The following is a 6891-nucleotide window of genomic DNA, read 5'->3' on the forward strand; positions in this document are numbered from 1 at the left end:
ATATATATATAGAGCAAGGACAACTTAACTGTAACGCTATTATTTGACTATAAAATAGAATAAATGATTTTTTGCATCTAAATGGACAACAAAAAGGAGTTGGAAAAATGCAATTAAATTCAGCATGTTGGCATGTTTCACAGATAATCACAGAATAACAAAACACAACTGGTCTAGACCAGGGATCGGCAAAATCCAGCCCGTGACCACCTGTCTGCATAAACAAAATTTTATTGGAACACAACTATGTCCATTTGTTTACTTATTAGCCGCTTTCGTGAGTCAATGGGAAAGTAAAAACAATTGCAATGGGGACTATTTGCCCTGCAAGCCTAGAATACTGTTACTATTCTGGCCCTTTACCATGAAACGTTTGCTGACTCCTGGTCTAGAAAATGAAAAAGATTAAATCATATTTTTGTTCCAGGCAGGTGGGATTAAATCATTCTGAAAGGTGAATTCACATATTCGACCATCACAGCAGCTGAGCGCCAACTATTCAGCTGGGATTCCTCTGACCTACTAGATTAGTAGGCTGATATTCTAATCTAGCCATGAAATTGTGAAGCTGGTCAACTGATTTATTTTGAATATCTTGATGAGAGCTGAGATAAGACAGGGGTACATCTGATTTCTTAAGAAATAATCAGACATCAAATTTCCTAACTCCTTCCTTAGGAATGTGGACTGAATCACCTTGTCACTGCTCAGTGGTGGTGGCCTTTGAATGTTACTCCACGATTCAAGATGTACCATTTCCACCTCCTACTTGCCTCTCCTGAATGCATTCATAGACACTAGGGAGACTTCACTCAATTCTCTTTGATAGGAATTAACCTATTTGTAAGAGGAAATAAAATTGAAGATAACAACAAAAGCAGGAAGTAAAAAATGTATTTTTTAAAATATTACCTTTTAACAAAGATGGCTTCATAATTTAAAGAAAAAAAAAAACAAAGCCACTATTTATGGTATTTGCATGAAGTTAAAACTCTCAGTATGTTTCGTCTGAGAGAAAATATTTATTGGTCAAGTCATTTGTGCCATATCACTTTAAATAACTCTTTAAAAAAAAATGTAAGACTGAACATCAGAAACCGCTATTATAAAACTACTAACATTTGACCTAGTTTCTAATTCTAGGGAATTGAAATTAAGGGCCTTGGGTACCAATTCCAGTTTTGCCACTTGTCGTGTGAACTGCAAGTCATGTGAATTTCTGTGGCCTCAATTTCCCCATGTGTAAAATTATAACAATATCTTCTTCACCTAATTCACAACACTGCTGTTATGATAAAATTCGGTAATGGTTGTGAATCTGTGCAAACACTACACGAGTGAAAAATATTCTTATCTGACGGTCACCTTAACATCCTCCCTATCTTGGGTATTAAAAACGTTATGGTCATAAGTATCTATAATAAGGCTCCGTAGCTGACTACGAAATTCTCCTCGTGACTTTCATAGTTTAGATTCTATTTTGACGTGATAAATGAACATAAGTAACTTTTATTGTGTGCATTATTTGTGGGAATGGTTTTAACACGTTAAGTATAGCCATCTTTCCCAGCATAACACAAGGATTACCAAACCCAGAAGTGCTATCTTTAAAGATGGGATGATTTCATTTGGAGATTTGAGTTTGGTTTTATTGCTGAGATTAACAAATGTTGCTGTTTAAAACGAAACTGTTTTCTTTCCAGCACTTCATATTTTTGCTTGGTTAAAGAAACAGCAGTAACGTGATTAGATGTCAGTAATTAAATATCTTTGTAGAACAGTGTCTTAATAGCATATATTTAGAACACAGCCATACCAAAAACATTCAATTACATAGAAACAGCTTTAATATTTAACAGCTTGTTTCTTAACTACCTACCTTCTGGTGAGCTGATGTTGACTATGTATAAAAGAAAGCAAGCAGCTTAGTGTCAAATTAAGAGAAGTGGAATATATTATAATGGAAATTTTTATGCTTTGCTATTCTCACATTCAGCCAAGTATAATGTTTTTATTTAATAAATTTAAATCTCAATTTATCTCTTATTTTTAGTAACAGGAGCCTTCAATTTTCTCTAAGGAAAATAAAAGTTCATCCAAGAACCAAAGAAAGAAAAAAAAAAGTCACTCTGCTTAAGCATCATGGGAAAATAATCATGTATAAAAAGCAACAGACAGCAGCCCAGGCCCCATCCACCAAATTCCCAGAAAATAAAACGTTCAAACCACTGGAAAGGCATCTCGGGAAGGGGAGAAGGCAGTTTCTGGCAGGAGCCTCTGTTTCTCTCCTACCTGATGTTAAGTGCGAGTCTGTAAACAGATGGAATTACCCCTAATCCATTTACGTTGCACTTTGTTTTTGAAGCTAACTCAGTTTGTTCTCTAAATTTGGATTTTGAGTCCAGTTTCACGACTCATTACTAGATGTCGGGGTTCAGTTCTTTTTACTAAAAAATAATGCGTTATCCATTCACTACAGTAAGTAGAATGATCTTCGACAATCGGGGAGGGTAGGGATGTGGCTCATACTATTTCTAGGTCCCCACAGCGATAATGAGCAGGAGGGTAGAGAGCAAGATGGCCGTCCATCAAGTATGGACTCGTTTCTCTGGTCGGGTCCAACAAACCAGTTTGTCAGACAGTCTGGACATAGGTGAGTCTGAAGTCAAACACAGCAGTTCCACGGTTAGTGCCACCACATACTCCCTGTGTGGCCCCAGGCAAGTTGCCAGCTTCCCAAACCATAGTCTTTTCCCTATGAAATGAGAGCTAATGCGAGTACCTACTTTCTGAAATGTCAGAATGTTTAAGCCTAGCATGCAATTAGTACTCAATAGATATTAGGAGAACGAAGGTGAAAAATCAAGCGAAGGGGACATATTATAGAGAGAGAGACAGCGCCTGTCTGGATTAGAGCAAATCTTTTTGGGGAGAGGTGGGTAAGAGGGAGATGTAGGGAGAGGTGAATTTTATAGAAGAGCAAATGAGATAATACCTCACCAGCAGGTTCTGCTCCCCTCGTATTGGTTACCCCAGAATGAGACAGTTTTGACAAGTACAGTGGACTTCCTCTTGACCTTTGATCCTTAAAACATTGTTCAGGGCTTCTGGCCTTTTGCGCTTAATTATGACAATGACAATGGGTGTAGGTCTGGAACAGACCACATCGTTTGCATATGAACAACTGGGCACAATCCTGATCACTCTGGTTATAAGTGAGTGCTTGGTAAATATTGGTTGCTTCCTGAGAATCTTGTAGCTACTCACCACCATTGTCTGTGGGGCATCGTGTACCTAGTATGGAGATGGAGAAGGCCAGAGGGGCAGCTCTCATGACTTCTAGAGACTGAGGACACTGAGGCCCCCAGTGACACGGGGCTGAGCAACTCTGCTTTGTGAAGGCAGCAGCTTGTCAGCGGGAAAACGCAGCCAGAAGCTGCTCCCCACTGTCCTTCTGCTGTATTCTCGACCCAAGATCATAATCGATATCCTTTAGCATTGAATGGCCTATCGATGGCTGAAATGGAAAAAGAAATACTTTACTTCTGCTATGTCTTTCGAGATCTCCGGAGGAAGGGATTTTGATAAAGAAGATCGTAAACATTCTCCGTGCGGTGGAGCGAGGAGGGGACAAACACTGGTCTCGTTCAGTCTTTTAGAAAAGAGAACTAAGACTGTGCTGGAGAAGCAATATTTCCATGAAATCCTCCCTGATTATTTCTGCCAGGGGCTGCCCAGTTGAAAAGCCACACTATTTTAAAAAAAGAAAAAAGTGCCAGTATTGCTGTGAATAATGTGGATATGCACAGGGCAAAGCACGAGAGAATAAGTCCGAGAGATAGCATTAAAATGCCTTTTCATATTCGACATAGAAGAAGCCTTATCTTCCAAACAAAAAAAAAAAAAAAAAAAAAGGTTTGATGAATATATGAGCTGCTAAGATGCTGAGATATCTAAGATTCTATCTTGGAGGGAAAAGGAATGATTTCATTATGTTGTTTTGAAAAGAAACCTACAGAGAATGAAGAGGAGGTGTCCCCACTTAAAGACTGGAGAGTGTGATATCCCATTCTGAGGTGTTTTCTGTCACCAACCATAATAGCATCCCAGGTATCTATAGGATTCGACACAAACCGAACAGCAGAGAAAGCACTATTTTTTTTTTTTAACCTCTGGATCAAAAACAATGGACAGAGTGAGGATGTGCCCTCCATCACAGACAAAGCGGTTAGTAATTACTTCAAAGTCATGTGGGTCAAAGAGCACTGAAGGAAGAGATCACTCATGACTTTGCATGTATAGTACAGCTGTGAAACAGCTATCAACCTAGATGAAGCTTCCCTCATTCATATTGAAATAATTTCAATCCGACTCACTGGAAATAATTAAGTAAAAACAATTGGCCCCACAAAGAAAAATCAGTTGAGTGAAATGGGCCCTGTTGAGGAATCTTTTCCCACTCTAATACCTTAAAATCACCCTAGTCCAGGGTTTCTCACTATTCACATTTGGGCCAGATACTTGTTTGTTGTGGGGATCTGTTTGGCAGCTTCCCTGGCATCTAATCTCTAGATGCTGGTAGCAACCCCACCCACATTGTGACAACCAAAAACGTCTGCAGACAGTGCCAAATGTTCCCAGGGCAGGAGGCAGAGGGCATGCAAGATCTTGCAAGTAGGGCATGCAAGTAGTTCTCACCCCCAGTTGAGAACTACTGCCCTAAACCTTGTCTTGCTTTTCATTGATTCGTAGTCTGTTCTCTACTCAGATGCCCCATAAGACTCATGTGACATCATCACCGACCTCTCAAATATCTCAGGCTTCACCTTCACACGTGCTAATCTATCCTTACCTTAACAACTCACCCTTAATTTCCCCTTAGACGGTCCTTGCACAGACCGCTCCGCTTTCTTAGGCACTGGGCTGACAGCTCCAGCAGATTGCTGTAAGGCCTCTAGAGAGCACTTTTTGAGAAGTTGGTGAGGCCTGGGTTCAAGTCCTGCCTCTGCCACTTAGAAGCTGATCGACATTTACGCAAGTCATTTTTCTTTCTCGGTGTTGGCTTCTTAACACACTCACACGCAAAATGAGAACGTTCATATTTACCCTACAGCAAAGTTGCTGATTAAATGATATTATATGCAAAGCATCTGGAGGTACTTATTTCCTGACGACTTATAAAGTTGGAAATATATTGCTTAGACACAAAGAAATAATTTGCGTGGAATAACAGAAGGCTGGTTGGAGCTGAAATAGTTTTTGATCAGCTAGGGCAAGAATCAGAATGAGCAGCACTGGGAATGACGGTGTGGTCTGGACAGACATGAACACAGGTGAGTACAGATCACCTGGGCATTTGCAGGCAGCTTAATGGTTATGATGAGCAAGCAGGGCCAGGAAACAGAAAATATGGGGAAAAAAATGGAAACAAAAATAGCTGGTATTGAGAGAAAACACTACCTGTGCCTAAAATAGACACAAATGCATCAACGGATATAATTGCGATCAATCCTTTTTTCTGTTTCTTTGTGTTTGGCTAGCCAACTATTTTCATCTCATTGATGTTCTAGCTAATTTGAAAGTGGTCCCCTGTTTGTAAAAGAACATCCTATTTCCTTTAGATTAATGTTTACCTGCTCGGTGTTTCTGTCATCGGTTCATCACTTCAAAATCAAAACAAATTCTGAATGAAATATGACAGTTCTATAGCACCTATTTTTGTGACAGTACAAAAAAAAGTACCTGAAAATGCCTTAGTTGCATATTAAGTCATTCTAGTCTATAATTTTAAAGGGAAGTATTAAAAACCCAACCAGTTTAGAGAATTAAGATTTCAGAAAAATAGTACAAAATGCATTACATTGTTAAATCCATTTGTAAAGTGGATTTATGTCTAGAATAATACACGAATGATAATTAGGTAAGGATTAAAGATAAATGCCTTTATAATTTTCCTTTTACGTCTAATATTAGTATAAAACTTCATTGTTGCTTAATTAGGGGCTGAGCTGGCAGGCCAATATATGCTTTTATATAACAATGGTCATGCGAGAAATTATTGTATAGCATCAAAATAATAGAGCAGTAGTTGGCAATTGCATTTTTCTATCAGATGCGTTTCTAATAGGTTTATGCAATCACTATTACACCAAGCCTTGGTGTGGAGTATCAGGAAAATTAAAACAGACAGGCACTTTTTTAAGGCATTTGGTACAATTTGGTTCGACTTAATAGGGTCTTTCTCTGGGAGTCTGAATAGAAGTATAAGCAGTTCCACCAAAATTTTCAGATCTTGTGTTAGAAATGCCAGCTCTTTTTGATCATGTTTATGACGGGGGCCTTTAATATGACTTGGATGGGAGGTTGGGCTCCTGTGAGGTAGTCTCTTCTTTCTCTACACACTTAAATGTTCCTCTGCTGTCATTTTGGTTTAAACTAATGTGCATCTGGTAATAACTCACCGAATCATGAGATTCCACAAGCCAGTGTTCTGTGCACGTCTGTTCAGCCACGTCTCTGATTCGGCTGCTACGTATGGCTCTCTCCGCATCCATTTTGAGGTGTCATGTATGTGATCTCGGTTATATCCAGTTTTATCACTCTGTTTTCAAACAACTACAAAAGAAACCTTGCCTCTATAAAAATTACGAGTGGAGACAACTGATTTTCTATCTAAATAGAAGAGAAATCTTATAAATGTTATTATCAAATGCCACCTCTGTTTTAAATATTAAAAAAAAACAAAACAAAACAAAAAACGATGAATTTCACTTTGATTGCAGTATCTGTTCCATTTTTGAAAACAGTTTAGGGTGCATATCCAGACTGTGAAACTTTCCATAGCAACAAGATGTAAGAAAGGATATGGCTTTCTTTTACATTTTCTAGGGG

At 38.7% G+C, this 6891-nt stretch overlaps 1 long non-coding RNA gene across 2 annotated transcripts in view; it reads right to left on the minus strand.

Annotated features, from left to right (window-relative positions):
* The window catches only part of LOC107195323, a 435673-nt gene that overhangs the window by 348061 nt on the left and 80721 nt on the right, over positions 1 to 6891 (minus strand). For both annotated transcript variants that reach the window (XR_003044793.1, XR_003044794.1), the window contains one exon: positions 6462 to 6615. This is a non-coding gene — a long non-coding RNA (uncharacterized LOC107195323). The remainder of the gene's footprint in view (positions 1 to 6461; positions 6616 to 6891) is intronic.

Source organism: Pteropus alecto, unplaced genomic scaffold, assembly GCF_000325575.1.
Source record: "Pteropus alecto unplaced genomic scaffold, ASM32557v1 scaffold11, whole genome shotgun sequence".
Classification (NCBI taxonomy): domain Eukaryota; kingdom Metazoa; phylum Chordata; class Mammalia; order Chiroptera; family Pteropodidae; genus Pteropus; species Pteropus alecto.